The following is a 17250-nucleotide window of genomic DNA, read 5'->3' as shown; positions in this document are numbered from 1 at the left end:
TCTCCAATTGACTTCAATGCATAGCGCTACAAGTCAGGTCATCTTTGCCGCAGGCACGAAGCAAAGCTTGAGGGGAGGCGGTTGGCAGGCGGCAAAAACACACTTAACATGCCACTATCTGCAAGTCTAAATGAGGCCTTATTTCAAAATACTTATTGGTTTGTTTATGTTTATACATTTTAAAATGCCTCATTCACACTGGTGCTGAGATCTGTAAAGTGTGAAAGAGGCGCTTGTTTAGATGTTACTGAATAGGGATGCAGTGGCTGTACAGAATACTTTGACAAGCGTGCAGTGGCAGGAACATTGTGTTACATTAGGCTGTGTCCGTACAGCCGCGCCATCTCCCTTCAGTAACATAGGCTCAATGAGTATGGATAGACAGCACAACACCATCAGACAACAAATTAAATTGTTTGACGCTTATTTATTTAGTGCATAAAACACTTCATTTACATCAACGTTGAGGTCAGTACTACATAACCACTTAAGGACCGAGCCTCTTTCTTGAAAATTATTGTTTACAAGTTAAAAACTATTTTTTTTTTTTGCTAGAAAATGACTTAGAACCCCCAAACATAATACATTTTTTTTAACACCTTAGAGAATAAAATGGCAGTTGTTTCTGTCACGCCGTATTTGCGTAGCGGATTTTTTTTGGAAGAAAATACACTTTTTTTTGTTAAAAAATAAGACAACAGTAAAGTTAGCCCATTTTTATTTGTATTGTGAAAGATAATGTTCCGCCGAGTAAATTGATACCCAACATGTCACGCTTCAAAACTGTGCCCACTCGTGGGATGGCGACAAACTTTATCCTTAAAAATCTCCAGCGACATTTAAAAAAATCTACAGGTTGCATGTTTTAAGTTACAGAGAAAGTCTAGGGCTTAATTATTGCTCTTGCTCTACTGATCGTGGCGATACCTCACATGTGTGGTTTGAACACCGTTTTCATATGCGGGTGTTACTCACATATGCGTTCACTTCTGCATGCGAGCTTGGCGGGACGGGTCGCGTTAAATTTTTTATTTTCTTATTTATATTACCTTTTATTTTTTTTACACTGTTCTTTTAATAATAAAAAAAAAAATGTGTCACTTTTATTCCTATTACAAGGAATGTGAACATCCCTTGCAATAGAAAAAAGGCATGACAGGACCTCTTAAATATCTGGGGTCATAAAGACCTCAGATCTCGTATTTACACTAAAATGCAATAAAAAAAATGGCCCTTTAAGAGCTATGGGTGGAAGTGACGTTTTGACGTTTTGATCTTCCCCTCACTAGTCTCCATGGCTAGGAGAAAGAAGGATCCGAGCGCCTCTGCCACTGTGGCGGAGGCCACCAGAGAGCAGCGGGAGGGAGGGGGCCCTGTCCCGCCTCCGATAAAAGTAATTTTGCGGCGAATCCATTGCAGAGACCACTATTATTGGAAACCGCACCGCCTGCTGAAGAAGAAGATACCAGGGTTATGGCAGCTAGCTGTTGCAATAACAAAGATATCCCTCTTCAAAGTGATATCGGTGTGCGGTGGTCCAGAAGTGGATAATTGAGGCGTTTGTTTAAATGTTTGTCACCCTAATTGCATGCAGGCAGCCTATGTTACTGAATGAGGATGCTGCATTTGTGCAGACATCCATGACTTTCTCCTCTCCCATTCATGCGAGGAAGGAGGGAGGGGGCACTGCTATTGCAGGCTCTGGGCTGTATGAGAAACACCCTCAGCTCAGAGCCCTGGGGCCAGCAATCCTGCTGGGGCCGCATGACATGGAGGAACACCAGGGCCCAGTAGCAAGTGTGACCTTTGCAACCCTGGTAGTCCCGCCGGTGGGGGACAGAGAAGAGAGCATAGAGCAGGTAAGAATGATGTTTGTTATTTTAAAGGCAACATTTTTTTTAGCATTTAGAAGCACTTTAATATGTAAATTTCCTTTAAACATCATTTCCAACTAGCAGGTGTTTTTTTTTTGCTGTATCTTGGCGCTCCACACCGCATGCAGAGTTCCACACTGCCCTTCCCCTCTAACATCAGAGAGCAGCCAGCTGTCTCTTTTGGGTTCTTGAAGGCAGCCCCTGATGATGCGCCCATTAGGTAGGCTCATCTCCTGCTGCTCTTTGAACAATGATGCCTCCTGGAGTGTCTGACATAGATATCCCAGCAGGCTGCTGCCATAGTACGTTATTCTAGGTGAGAATGGAGGTAGGAGGTGGGCCAGGGCTGAATTTTAATTTAAAAAATGTTCTTATATTTGAAGAAGAAGTTGCATGAGTTTTAAAGTGAAGGTCTACTTTAAGTATTAATGGGTGTTGGAACACTTAAAAGAATTAGCAAGTCATTGCTTAGGGAGTATGGGGGCACATGTGAAATTTGTATTTGTGGAAACATCCAGGGGCGTAACTATATGGGGTGCAGCAGTTGCGACCGCAACCGGGCCCTGTGATGCAGAGGGCCCATGCAGCCCCCACTACATATGGCTGGCAGCAGCATAGGCAGCTAAGGGTACCAGTGCACCATGCACACGGGTGGCTGGAGGTGGAGGGTGACTAGCAGAGCTCCATGCTCGACTATCGCACTGGCTGCTCTTTAGTTGTGGATTCCCTGCATGACCTGTGTCCTCAGCTGGCTCCTCAGAGTACCCCTCTCCTGCTCCATGCATTGCCACTCAGTCTGATGTCTGTTCTCCCCAGCCAGACAGGGACAGTCCCCCAATGGGGCACCTAAAAATTGAAAAAAAAATAATAAAAAATACCGATACCAGTGGTGGAACTACAGGGCTCACAAAGGTCATACCTGTGACCACGCCCTAGAGTTTCACCGCCGGACTCGGAGAGAAGGGCCCTGGCTGGGATTCAGGGGGGGCCCTTCATGGTTTCTTGCATCGGGGCCCTGAAGGTTCTAGTTACGCCACTGGAAACATCTACCAAGTAGCATATGTGTATGCCTAGTCTGTCAATGATGAAATACTCAAGGGTTACATTCCACAATGGATAAACTGATATAAGCACCATTGTAATGATTCTAGGATAGAACTGACAGTTCATAGATTAATATCACATATTGCCTGGAGATTATGGTGTCATCAAGCCAAATCGTTTTTGTTTTTTGTTTTTCACCTGAAAACAACAGATTCAAACGCAATGACCAGAGTTGTAATAGCACTGAAAGCTATAAAATTGTAAAAGAAAAGTCTTCCAGGATTTCATTTTATATAATGTGGAATTCATCAAAAAGAATGAAACGCTAAAATTTGGTTTTGTAACAGCCATGGCAGTTGGGCAGAGCTTGAAATATTTTGCCACTTGATATAAGAATCCAGCACTCGATTCAGCTTGCCAGCAACTATGTAGGACAAAAATATCCCTTTCTGTTTCTGAGCCAAATAAATGACAGCTGTCATCTAATTCTAATCCTAAAAGGAACAACCACATTATCCTTTAGCTTAGATATAGAGAGCATGCGCTAGTCTTTCACTCTCTCATCTGATATGATTATAACACATGTAGGGCATCCCCTTAAGGCTGGGTCACACTATTGCGAATTGGATGCAGCATCCAATTCGCAATAGCAGCAGAATATGACTGGTTCTCTATGGAGCAGGTTCACATATCTCTGATGCGCCGGAATGAATTTGCACAGGAGCCCTGTGCATCTTTTGGTCCTTTCGGGTCTGAAATCATCCCAAAATTCTGCTGAAACGGTGAACCAGGACGCACAGGACCATTGCGGGAGCCGCCTCAGCATCCAGTGTGAACTGGGCCTAAGGGTCGTAAGTAACTGGGATCCCCCACCCTGCACAGCCAGGCACACCAAATTTTTCCAGTCACTTCAGAGACAGGAAACAGTCCAGTACTTCGTTTTTTTGTTATTTATTACAAGGATTAGAACTTGGATGGGGATTGGGAATTATGGGATGCCCATCTGACGTCAGAACAATTCCAGGGACAACTTCTTCTATATACAGTCTTTATACACTCCTCTGCTTCCTCCAGCACTCACTTGCTTCCAGTACTCTGCTGGCACACTGATAATGGATCTGACACGGCAGAAATTTTCAGCAACAGCATTTTATAGACAGGAACCTGAGGCCCCTTTGGTGTGTAGAGAAAAAGTCAATGTCCAGCATACATCCCTGTGGCTTCCTCTTCAGGCACTGCCAGCCCTCCTGGCTGAAGCTGCCTCTTTCACTAGCCCACCTGGCTAACTTCTCCACAGTCCTCCCAGATTGGCACTCTACACAGTCTTCTCAGACTAAACACTGACCAGCCCACCCTGCTGACTTCTCAGGAGATCTCCCAGACATGCTGACCTGCTCCCGCTGTTCTCTCCTTACTCCCGTGGCTCCAGGAAAAGGTTCCTCAGTGTGTTCTGGGGGATCCTTCCAGCACCCGAGCCCCAGGCCCAAGGTCACCCCCCAAAACAAGGGGAATCCCTCAAGGGCCACGACAGCCTCCTCAGAACTCCATCTCCATCTTCCAACCGACTGCCCCTGCTGTCATGACTCATGCCTATTTATGAGGTGGCCTGCCCCCTTCCAGCCCTTTTCTTTTGGGGATTGGCTGGGGCCCTCATAAATATGCCAAGCAGCTCCTTCTAGCCTCCTCCGACTACTACTGGAAGCTTCTGCAAGGTTCCAGAAACAGGGAAGGGCACCAGAGATGCTGCTGCTGAGTCATCCAGCTACTAACTGCTAATTATATACAACTAGCACACTAGCTAGAGGGTGCTACGTGAAAAATGATAGAAGGAGAAAAAGACCAGGGCATGAATCATCAGCATTTGCTTTGTGCAAAAAAGCCCATCTTTGACAAAAAAATTGAAGAAAAGTGAATAAAAGTTTCATACTACATGTTGTGGACTGGCTGGACTAAATGCCATTAATTATACATGGTGTGGACCAGAATGAATGCTGGGGGTTCTACATGGTGTGGGCTGGATTAATTTCTGTTGATTTTACATGGTGTGGACTAGAATAAATTCTGGAGGTTCTACATGGTGTGGACCGGACTGATTTCTGTGAATTCTACAAGGTGTGGACCAGAATGAATGCTGGAGGTCTTACATGCTGTGGACCAGACTGATTTCTGTGGATTCTACATGATGTGGACCAAAATAAATGCTGGAGGATGTACATGGTATGGACCAGATGGATTTATGTGGACTCTACATGGTGTGGGCCGGGCTGATTCCTTTGAATTCTACATGGTGTGGACAGAACTGATTTCTGTGGATTCTACATAGTGTTGACATGACTGATTTCTGTTCACTCTACATGGTGTGGACCTGATTGATTTTTGTTGACTCTATGTGGTGTGGACCGGACTGATTTCTGCAGATTTTACATGGTGTGGACCAGACCGATTTCTGTGGATTCTACATGGCGTGGACTGGACTGATTTCTGTTGACTTTACATGTTGTGGACCGGACTTATTTCTGCAGATTTTACATGGTTTGGACCAGACTAGTTTCTGTGGATTCTACATGGCATAGACTGGACTGATTTCTGTGGACACTACATGGTGTGGACTGGACTGATTTCTGTGGATTCTGCATGGCATGGACTAGGCTGATTTCTGCAGATTCTACATGTCCTTGACTGGACTGACATTGAAAAAAATGTCTTGGTACCCACCCCATAGAGTTCCCTTGACATTCTGGTGTAAACAGGCTACTATGTCCACCCATAGGCTGTCACGCCATCACTGTAGTCACACCCATGCACAGCTTTTCTAATCTAAAACCCATCTGACAAGATTAGATTTACATTAGCTCATCTTTATAAGACTTGTCTGTATAAACCTGAATTCCAACCCTTCCCCACTCCACTTTATAAAAACTACATGTATTGATTTCTTTATGTGTCCCTATTGGAGAGTTTTCCCCTTATGCCTTGCCACTTTTTTCTGGAAATTCTGATTGTCTGACTGTTATTTTTACCTGCTAGCCTATAAACCTTCTGAATCACTGACTTGCATACTTGTTCAAAGTAATACATTATTATGAGGGTCAGTATCAGTGTTGCCAACCTAACCGATTGTAATTTACTGACACGACACCCAATTTTACTGGCATTTCCAAAATTACAGTTTTAAGTACAAATTTCACTATTTAGGCTACAAACAAGTACAATATGTAATTAGCAATGTGATTTAAGGTAGATAATAAGGAAAAAAACATATTTCTTATGTTATTTTCTATATAGTAAGTAAGTAGCTCAGGGACAGGACTCAGGAGGGCAAGAAATTAGAATGGGCGGCACACACATGAAATCGACTCTCACGGTGATACTGATAGCAGTGAGCAGCAGTACAGATTACTGACATGACATGTCCCCTCCTGAGTCACAGTGACAGTCTCTCTCCAAGCCAGGTGGTCCCTCCAGTCCAAACAGCACCGATGGTCCCGCTTCCGGCCTGCCTTGCTCCCATCCCACAGAGCCACACATAAGGCTCTGCCCGCTCTGCTTGGCTTCATTGCACCATGACATCACAGGACATTCCAGGTACCGCCTCCACCAGAGCCCCCTGAACACACTGTAGCAGGCACTCGTATGGTCTTGGCTGGCTCCGGGCTGAGCGCCACAGCCATATTTTTTACTTTACAACCTTTTCTTTTTACAGCCATTTACTGGCAGGAGAAAATTGCCTGTTTTTTACTGGCTGCCAATAAAAATACTGACAGTTGGCAACACTGGTCAGTATATCCTCCATGTTTCAGGAAAAACAGCCAATTGAGGGTCCCACCCAATGTTGACAAAAGATAGATAATAATTTACAACACACCAAAGAGGCCATCCCTGTGCTATCCTTTCCTGTGACCAATGAAGCCGTGATTAATTCAGAGGGCTGCCCGTCCTTCTTACAGTGTGAGTGCTGCTGTACATGGGATTACAGTAGTCTGATATCAGGAAATATTAAGGTTCTGACATGAGTTTCATTTAGAAATACATTTAAAGGATAACTACATGTTTGTAACCCAAACTTGCTAAAGTTTTATACTCACCCATCTATGTTCCTGCAAAATGCAAGCTGCGCAGTATAGATATAGTATAGATAGCTGCACATTCACCACTGCAAGCTCTCCAATCATTTTTTCTGTGCAGAAAAAACTACTTTTATGACTATGGAGAAGTCATCTATTATTGGGACTCATAACAGACGGCCTCTTTACTGAAATGTAAATTTTCTGGGCATACGCAGCAGGGAAGAGATCAGCCAGAGAGTTTGCAGGGGCATATGTGTAATTCCTCATCAGCCACAAATCATGAATCTTTCAGGGCGTGGACAGGTCAGTATTAAACTTTTGGGGGCTGGATCGGGGGGATGCAAAAACATTAATCCTTTGGGAGGTGGGGCGTTTTCTATTTTCATGAAAGGTCTGCTTTCATTTTCTCTAGCCAACCCTGTGACTTACACTCCACTAATTCTAGTTCCAGCTTCCTCCATAAGGCTGGATTCACACCTATGCATTTTTAGTGCTTTTTGCATTTTGCAGATTTGCACTACGTTCCATTTAACATGGTTTCCTATGGAACACGTTCTGTTGTGCAAATCTGCAAAATGCAAAAAAGCACTAAAAATGCATAGGTGTGAATCCAGCCTTACCTAAATGCATGACCAGGCTGCAGTGATTCCTAAATTTCCCTACAGCTCCTAGTACCTGAAAACTCATCAGACTGACAGCATGGTGTCAAAGACTATATGGCTCACAGAATAACTCCAACCATAGAGTTTTTGCTATGAGAGGCATCGTGAGAGAATAATAAGAGAATAATAAAAAGAAAAACTTCAGGTGGTTATATTAAGTTGGCCATACACTAGTAGAATTTCGAAAGACATTTTTTGTCTAAGGGCCCTTTCACACATGCGGACAGTATGTCCATATTTCATCCATCCGTTTGCGGATGAAATACGGACATACATGCATCTCTATGGGATAGCGGGTGTCTGCGGATGAACATCCGCAGACACCCGCTATCGTCCGCCTCCGCTATGGTCCGATTCTGCAGACGGAGGAAAATCCTATTTGCTATCCGTCTGCAGAGCGGATCGGATGAACACGAACAGACGGTCCATGCTCATCCGATCCCCATAGAGGAGAGCGGAGAGCTGACAGGGCGGTCCCTGCACAGTGTGCGGAGACCGCCCTGTCCGCCGCTGGCTCAGCGGGGACAACGGAGCGATCCCCACTGAGCGAGCGGATCATCACGGGGCGGACCAGTAATGATCCGCCCCGTGTGAAAGGGGCCTTAATGTTCCTTTGATTTCTTAAATGTTAGTGGGGTCAAATCAACATTAATTTTGAATCAGAAAAGTTGAAGGACCAGGATGGAAAAATCTTTCTTATGCTGCATACACACAATCGGAATTTCGGCCAGCAAAAGACCGATGAGAGCTTTACATCGGAAAATGTGAACGTGTGTATGCTCCATCGGAATTTAGCTGGCCGAATTCTGACCATAATTCTGATTGTGTGTATGCAGAATTAGAAAAACACATTTCTAACAGGGAATGTGGGTTTTTTTTTTTTTGGGGGGGGTTGGGGATTATATTTCTTCCAAAACTGAATTTTGGAAGCAAACAAATTTTTTTACGTAATTTCAATTCAACGTTCATCAAGTCATCAAATGTACTGTACAGACGAGAATATTCATACCAACATTTGTTCAAAAATCTGCTAGTGTGTGGCCAGCTTTAGAACACTGTAAATACATCTTGTGTTTTTAAACTTATATCATTTGACTTCAGAGTATTTTTTATATTAGAATGCCTGGATTTACAGTGTGCCTATATGCTCATCAATCTGAGCTTTGCTTTCAAATACACTTCAAAGTATGTAATATCTCTTCAAAGCGTCTGCATGTTTCTGCAGATACCATTGCTGCTGCAATTAAAAATACAGTATGACAAAGCTAAACAAGTTTTCTCTGTCTTGCATGTCGCTGTATACATAGCAAGCTCAAGGCTTTTCAAGGCAATATTTAGAAGCAAAAGTACCTTTCCCATAAACACACAGTTTGTATCTGTATGTAGTAGAGAGCGTAGATTAAGACCTAATTTGTGAAGTTTTAGATTGCTGCAAGAAGCTGTGACAAAGTGATGCCCTGCCACTGTGAAAACGTAGGAGAAAGTGACAAGAGTTTGCACATAAGCATAATGCGGGACTCCAGAGAGCTTTGGGTGGGAAGAAGTCTCCAACCCAGTATCCAGGTCTTGTTAAAGACCAGCAGGTTGCATGTCCAGGTGCATACAACCCTTGTAACGAGGGATTGGATATAGCTCAAGGCTCCACCTGAGAGACAGGAGGACTCCTACCTTCCCTAGGAGTCAGCAAGCCTGCATAGGGCAGCCAGAGCGTGTTTGTATGCACACTGCAGGTACAGTTGGTGACAGAGCAGCAAGGACCTGCAAGAGAACTGGGGTGTCAGGAGGACCCCTATCCAGAGGCCAGTAGGGGGCCTGTTCAACAGGATGCATTTTGGGATCTCGGCCAGAATCAATGCGGTTCTGCCCGAGGTCCCAGATTGCGCTGCAATAGTGGCAAAACGCACCACGTGACGGGTGTCATTCATTTTCAATAGCACCTAACTGTGGTGTGATTTTCTGTGCGATAAATTGCATTGCGTGATGCTTGACTCCCAAAGAACTCCTGCTGCTTTTTGGGCAACAAGCTTGTCGCAATGCGGTTTGATGAAATTGTGCAATTTATCCCAGAAAAACCACACCATGTTTAGGTGCCATTGAAAATGAATGGCACCCAAACACGTGTGGTGTGTTTTGCCACTATTGCAGTGTGATTTGGAATTGCAGGCAGAATCACTGATACGAAAACGCCAGATGTGAACGGGTCTTAAAGGCTGATTGAGTCAAGAGAACCAGGAGAGCTGGATAATACAGTCAGAGAGGGACTGGCAAGAAGAGCAGCGATGTTGCTGACAAGAGAGGCAGATGGCTTGGCTTTTTCAGTTGAGTGCTTACCGTATATACTCGAGTATAGGCCGACCCGAATATAAGCCGAGGCCCCCAATTTACCCCCAAAAAACTGGAAAACTTATTGACTCGTGTATAAGCCGAGGGTGAGACATGGCTGTCCATCCCTGTGTGTCCGTCCATCCCTGTGTGTGTGTCCGTCCATCCATCCCTGTGTGTGTGTCCATCCATCCATCCATCCATCCATCCCTGTGTGTGTGTCCGTCCATCCATCCCTGTGTGTGTATCCATCCATCCATCCATCCCTGTGTGTGTGTGTGTGTGTATTCATCCATCCATCCATCCCTGTGTGTGTGTGTGTGTGTGTGTGTATCCATCCATCCATCCATCCATCCCTGTGTGTGTGTGTGTGTGTGTGTGTGTGTGTGTGTGTCCGTGCAGCCTTGTGTGTGTGTCCAGCCTACCTGTGTCCCAAGCCTCCGTCCCGAGCCGCCGTCGTCCCGTGCCTCCTCTGTCCCGTGCCTCCTCTGTCCCGTGCCTCCTCTGTCCCGTGCCTCCTCTGTCCCGTGCCTCCTCCGTCCCGTGCCTCCTCCGTCCCGTGCCTCCTCCGTCCCGTGTCGTGCCGATGGATCGCCGCTCCAGGATCGCCGCTCTTCTCGGCGGCCATTCTACAATTCAAAAGCCGCGCCTCCGTCCTCCGCCTGTGATAGGCGGAACACTCAATTTCCCAGCAGCCTGTGTTCCGCCTATCACGGACATCCTCTCATACTCGTCCGTAGTATGAGAATGAACGGATGTCCGTGATAGGCGGAACACTGACTGCTGGGAAATTCAGTGTTCCGCCTATCACAGGCGGAGGCGGAGAAGGAGGCGCGGCTTTTGAATTTTAATGTCCGCCGTCTGTCTGCTCGATACGCTGATCGAGCAGTCAGACAGCGGTGACTCGAGTATAAGCCGAGGGGGCACTTTCAGCCTCAAAAAAGAGGCTGAAAATCTCGGCTTATACTCGAGTATATACGGTATGTTGATGTGGAAACCCCTGCATTTGCAACTGATTTCTGTCTTAACTTTTTTTCTTTGATAAAAGTGGGCAGTCATGCCCTAAAATGCAGTTTGGACTGGCGCAACTCATTGGAAAATGCATCAACCACATGAGCTTAATCACCACAACTCACAGGACTCATTCATAGGTGATACACAGGAGAGCCTTCTTGAGGCCAAGTTCACACTAGTGTGATTTCTCTTGTCTTCTGTTGCACTGCAGTACACGGGAATAGAAATAACATTATATTCTATGGTGTCCATTCACATAAATTCAACATGGTGCAGTGCAATTCTTTTAAAAGGGGCTAGTGCTTATTTTGATGTAGCATGGTGCATTTTGGCCTCATAGATGTCAATGGAAGCGTGCATGTGTTTTTGGTGCGCTTTGGTAGGGTTTTGTGTTTGATAACCAGTCTCTTCCTCCTACAAAAAAAATGCATGAAGCATGTAAAAAATTTGCAAACCGTGCTACAAAATTGCAATGAAAAACACATGATTCTGCAGCAGGACTAGTGTGAACCTAGGCTGAAACAAAAATGTATTTTACATGTCATTACTACCTTCACAAATACAAAATATAAGGGACTCATTCTTTATTTCACGGCAGTGGGCAGAGCCATGCAAATAATTAATTTATACCACTTGGCTATCTTTGCACCCAAAGCTGATTTATAGCACAGATACAAGCTGATACAAAGAACCATGCACTTCAAATGCCATATGGTTTCTGCAGGCTGGTTGGCCATCTTCTTGTGGATATCCATGGAGACTATTTATGCATATCTCCTAACCAAATCAGGGACAGTCCCTCAAAATCAGGGACAAAGTCCCTCTGTGCCTCTTTCCTCCTCATTTATACCTCATCTTGGTCTGATCTATATAGTTGTATATAAAATGCACTACTTACAGTATCTTTGAAAACGTGTTTCCCAGTGCTAAACCTTTTATCCAACTTCTAAATTGCTACATTTGTAAATTCCCAAAGCCAATCTAAAGGAATCGTAGTGGGGGGGGGGAGGACCTGTGGGTTTAACCAATCTTTTTTATTGGTATAATTCTCCTTTTAATAGGGTGTGGAAGAGGGTCTGTCCTATACCTACATACTTTTACTAATAGGTGTCCCTCATTCCCATTTCAGAAATTTGGGAGGTATGTTTATGCACCAAATAAATGATGTCCCACTTATGTTTCCACCACCTACCATTCACATGTAGTTCTGGACCAGTTGGCCACATTGCACTTTAGTTGCAGCTGCCACTATGAACACTGATAAGGCTGTGGCAGTTCTCCTTGCACCAGCTATTAGCTTCCACTATACATCCTAAGCAGTGCTATGCACCATGAAAGTAAAAAATAGCAGTGAATGTGATAACATATTAAGAGATAAATGTGCTATAAGATTGCAGCTTACCTCTGCTCTTTAGTAGCTATGTTCTAATATAAAACATACCCTTGGCTTTTCTTAATGGCACTAATGTTTGCAAAACTTTGCATTCGGCTGACCAGGACTACAGATGGAATGGTGGCAATAACCTGACACCTAGATTTGATCTCAACTGGTCTTTAATTCAGTTGTAGTACAATAAACACTAATACCTTGTACACACGGTCGGAAATTCACACGGAAAAGGTCCGATCGGATTTTCCAACAATATAATCCAATCGTGTGTGGGCTCTATTGGACTATTTCCGTCTCAAATTTTCCGACAAAAAAATCCGATCTGACCTTTTCCGATCGTTTGTAGAGAATTCTGATCGCACAAAGTGCCACGCATGCTCAGATCAAATTACGAGACCAAAGCTATTGGCTAGTAGCCTCAACGTAGTTCCATCGTAACAAACGCACCACGTTACGAACAATCAATTTTTCCGATAACTTTGTCCAACCGTGTATATGCAACACCAGTTTATGCCAAAATCTGTCTGAAAAAATCTGACAGATTTTGTTGTCGCAATGTCCAACCGTGTGTACAAGGCATTAGATGGCAGCACACCAAAGCATGATGCAAGTCACTTTATGTTAAAATGGGGCACAACAATTGGGTACGATTTCTAGTATATTTCATACATAGCTACACTTAGGCCCCTTTCACACTGGGGTGGTGCGGACGTCGGCGGTAAAGCGGTGCTATTTTTAGCTGCCTTCGTTTTGGATAGAGTGGAGAGGGATTAGAACACCTGTCAGTTTTTATTGCTATCCGTGTCCTTGTTAGGGAGATTACCCCTCTCTATTTGTCCTGTTTACCATTATCATTGAAAGTGAAAGCAAAAGAAAATCCCAAATTTTGGTTTGACTCCAAAAAAGTATTAGATGGGCCATCAATGGGGACACTAGTTCTGGTTACCTGGGGGTGCCCAAGAGATTCCCTCAACTTGCAGGTATTTCCCCTTGCTTCCTGTTTGGCTATGAGGCAGGAAATGAAGGTAAATCACCCCAATAGGACAAAGATGACAAAAAAAACCTTACAGGGGTTATAACCCCTCCTTACTCTATCCAAAATGGAAAAAAAAAGTTTTGCCTATAGTTCTACTTCACGGCTGAACTCTGAAATTTGACAAGATCTACCCCTGTAGTCTCCCATGCGTTGCAAGGGTTCAATGATTGTTTGGTCTAGGGATGCTCATCTCTAATGGTTCTTATAACCCTGCATTGTATGTGAGAAGGTAAGTGTCCGAAGCACCTTGGGGGGGGGGGGGGGGGGGGGGTTCATCCAGTGAGCTGAACAAACAAAAACTAACATCCACCCACTTGAATTTTGTATTCTGACAGTGGAACCTACCATTGTTAGAATACACTGATCAGTGGTTGGATTGGCTGCAGACAGTGTTGCCAACTGTCAGCATTTTTACTGGTAGCCAGTAAAAAACAGGCAGTTTTCTCCTGTCCGTAAATGCCAGCAACAGGAAAAGGTTGGCAATAAAAAATATGGCTGTGACGCATCCAAGTGCCTGCTACAGTGTGTGTTTGATGGCGCAGGAGGGCATCTGATGGAGACGGTCCCTGAGCGTGTTGTGTATTGTTATGGTACAAGAGGAGTCAGAGAGGAGCATCCAGAGCCTCATGTGCATATCTGCGGGACGGGAGCAAGGCAAGCCAGGAGCGGGACTGTCAGTGCTGTTCTGACTGGTGGGACCACCTGGCAAGGAGAGAGACTGTCACTGTGACTCATGAGGGGACGTGTTGTGTTGGTTGGGTGTCATCATCATCTGTGCTGCTTCACACTGCTGTCAAAATATGTTTTTAGCTCTAATATCTACCTTAAATCACACTGCTAATTGCATATTGTTCTTGTTTGCAGCCTAAATACTGAAATTTGCACTTAAAACTGTAATTTTGTAACTTTTGGAAATGCCAGTAAAAACTTGGCTGTGCCAGTAAATTTTGGGTGTCATGTCAGCAAATTTAAATCTGGTAGTTTGGCCACACTGGCTGCAGCGACTGTTCGACAAACGTTTTCCAGCATGTCCCTTCAACAGAAGACAATCAAACTAACGGCTTCTATCGAGTGGTTATATACACACACTAAAATTCAACAGACCCTGCTAAGGCTGGATTCACACCTATGAATTTTTAGCGCTTTTTGCATTTTGCAGATTTACACTACAGAACGTGTTCCATAGGAAATCATGGTAAATGGACTGTAGTGCAAATCTGAAAATTACAAAAAGCACTACAAATGCATAGGTGTGAATGCAGCCTAAACCAACCGAATTTTGATCAGTGTATAGCCAGCTTTAGAAAAGACTCTACATTGGATCAGTCGCATGGATGGAGCCAAGGAGCCAGAGACAGGAATAAGGTAAATATCCTAATGTCGATGTTGCTAAGATGCTTGGATGCCAGTGATGAGCTGGATGTGCACCCAGGAGAACCCAGAGAAAGAGTGGACTGGCCTGGAGCAGTATGTCCCTTAATCAATAAGTATGTTCCATGTGTAATCCCCCTCACCTTGTATGTACAGTATGTCTAGTGGCATTCTAATACCTATTTTCAACACCAAATTCATTGTACATATTAACTTGTAGAATATAGAAAAAAATGTAATGTAACTAAATTATTAGATTAAACTAGTGATTCTCAACCAGGGTTCCTCCAGAGGTTGCTAGGGGTTCCTTCAGCATTTGGGCATTTTCTGCCTCTCAGATAAGTTCCCACTGACACCATTGATCTTTTTAGCTATCTGTAAGGAGGTAATTCTTCCCTATGATCACAAGTGTAAGGACTTTTCTTCCCACTGACCATCACACTAATGTATCATGAGTTGTAGATTTCTAATACTTAGCTGGGTTCCCTGAGACCAGAGAATTATTTCTATGGTTCCTCTGTGTTGAGAAGATTGAGAAAGACTGGATTAAACATTGCTGTACATAGATTAACTATATGTGAAGGCAAACGACTAAGGAGAACGAAAAAAAAAAAATCTTCAAGAATAAAAGCACGTTAGAGGAAATTCCTTCCTCCACCCCTCCAATTCCTGAAGCATAATTGTTACGGTACTGTAAGAAAACTGCGCCTGCACATCCTGTTGCAGAGGGGGGGAAGGAGAAAGAGGGGGGAGGTGGTCCACAATGTTTGCTAAGAATCTGCCCTTTCACATCACAACACGGGAGCCAGGAAACCAGCTCCTCTACTGATACTTTGAAGACTTTTTCAGACTTAAATATTGCAAAAGGTTTGGTAGTAACATAAAATTCTGATTGGGAGAACAAGGCCAAATTTGAATTCTTCTCATAAAAAAGGTTCTATTTAAAAAAAAAAAAAAAAAAAAGCCAACGCGTTGGCATTAGAACCACCTCTGATATCCAAATGGACACAAACTATTTGCTACCCTCAGGCATCAATCTTTTTTTCCCTATGCACCATTTACTGATCACACAATATTTAAAACGATGGATACTGTATACACATGCAAATGTTTTTAGTCTGTCCATGTACCTACAATGGACGAACTTAGGAGTACCACAAGGAGAAAGATTTTGATTGTACAGATTCATTGGCTGAACATATGGGCATGCTTGGAAAACAGAGGAACGCCGCGCTTGAAAAAGAAATTAAACCAGAAACTAAAGAAAGGAGCAGCAACCCAAATGTTATACTACATTTGGCATAAGAGAAAAAAGGAGTGGGTTGCGCTACAAAAAATAACTAAACTCAAAAAAAGTTAAAAAAATATACCCATGTGAAACAACAAAGTTTGAACTTAGTGGTGTGTTTGTCGCATGCCAGAAAAGGATTAGAATGCGACAAAAAAAGGGACTATCTAATAAAGATAGAAAATACTAAATCAGTGAAAATAGCAGATACCTCTTAGTGTGGTTATACACAGAATACCCTTAGTAGGAGTGAGTGATCAAATAAATGTGGGATAATGCAAGCAAACCTTTGCTGATAAAACCCAAACGTGTAAAAAGAATATATTACACCAATGATACCTAAAGATTAGAATCGTATTGGGTATCAGAAAATATATGTGGTGAAAATAAAAATTACATTAAGTAATATTCATATAAGGTGAACCTGCAAAAAAAAACAGTATAACATCCAAAAAATCTGTTGTCTTAAAACAATAATGAAATAATGTGGCATCCAATGGTCCGTTATCTCATAACATTAGTGAAACATGAATATGGAAATTGTTTGAGAACATAATGAGAATGGAACAATGTTCAAAGAGTCCATATACAGTCTCTATTTGCAAGGTTTCCCACAGTGAAGTAGTGACAGTAGAGATATCCAACACGAACGTGACTTGTGCTCAGCCTCCACCAATGATATTATTGCCGCTTACCAGAAACGAATGGTTCCTTATTACAGAGAACCATATAAAGCAGTTGACTAATTCCCCAGTCCAGGGCCTGCACGGATGAAATGTAAGGGACTTCAGAGCCCGCTCGTCTCTCGATACACTCCCGTTCGTGGATTTACATAGAAGGCAATGAGACTCACAATAGTGTAAAACCCAAAAGTAACTTTAATCGAACGTAAGAGACAAATGCACACTTACAGAAATGACGATTAAAACGATCGTTACAGCAAAACCGAGCCGGCCGGTCTCGGTTAGCGCCCGTTACACCGAAAACATACAACACGAGATGGTGGCGTCAGGACGTCGCTCCTCCTCCCTACGCGTTTCGTCACGATAGGACGTGGTCACGGGGCCTATCGTGACGAAACGCATAGAGAGGAGGAGCGACGTCCTGACGCCACCATCTCGTGTTGTATGTTTTCGGTGTAACGGGCGCTAACCGAGACCGGCCGGCTCGGTTTTGCTGTAA

This window comes from Lithobates pipiens, unplaced genomic scaffold (assembly GCF_037356315.1).
Source record: "Lithobates pipiens isolate NorthernLeopardFrog02 unplaced genomic scaffold, aLitPip1_a1.2 Scaffold_16, whole genome shotgun sequence".
In the NCBI taxonomy this organism is placed as follows: domain Eukaryota; kingdom Metazoa; phylum Chordata; class Amphibia; order Anura; family Ranidae; genus Lithobates; species Lithobates pipiens.
This window is presented reverse-complemented; position numbering follows the sequence as displayed.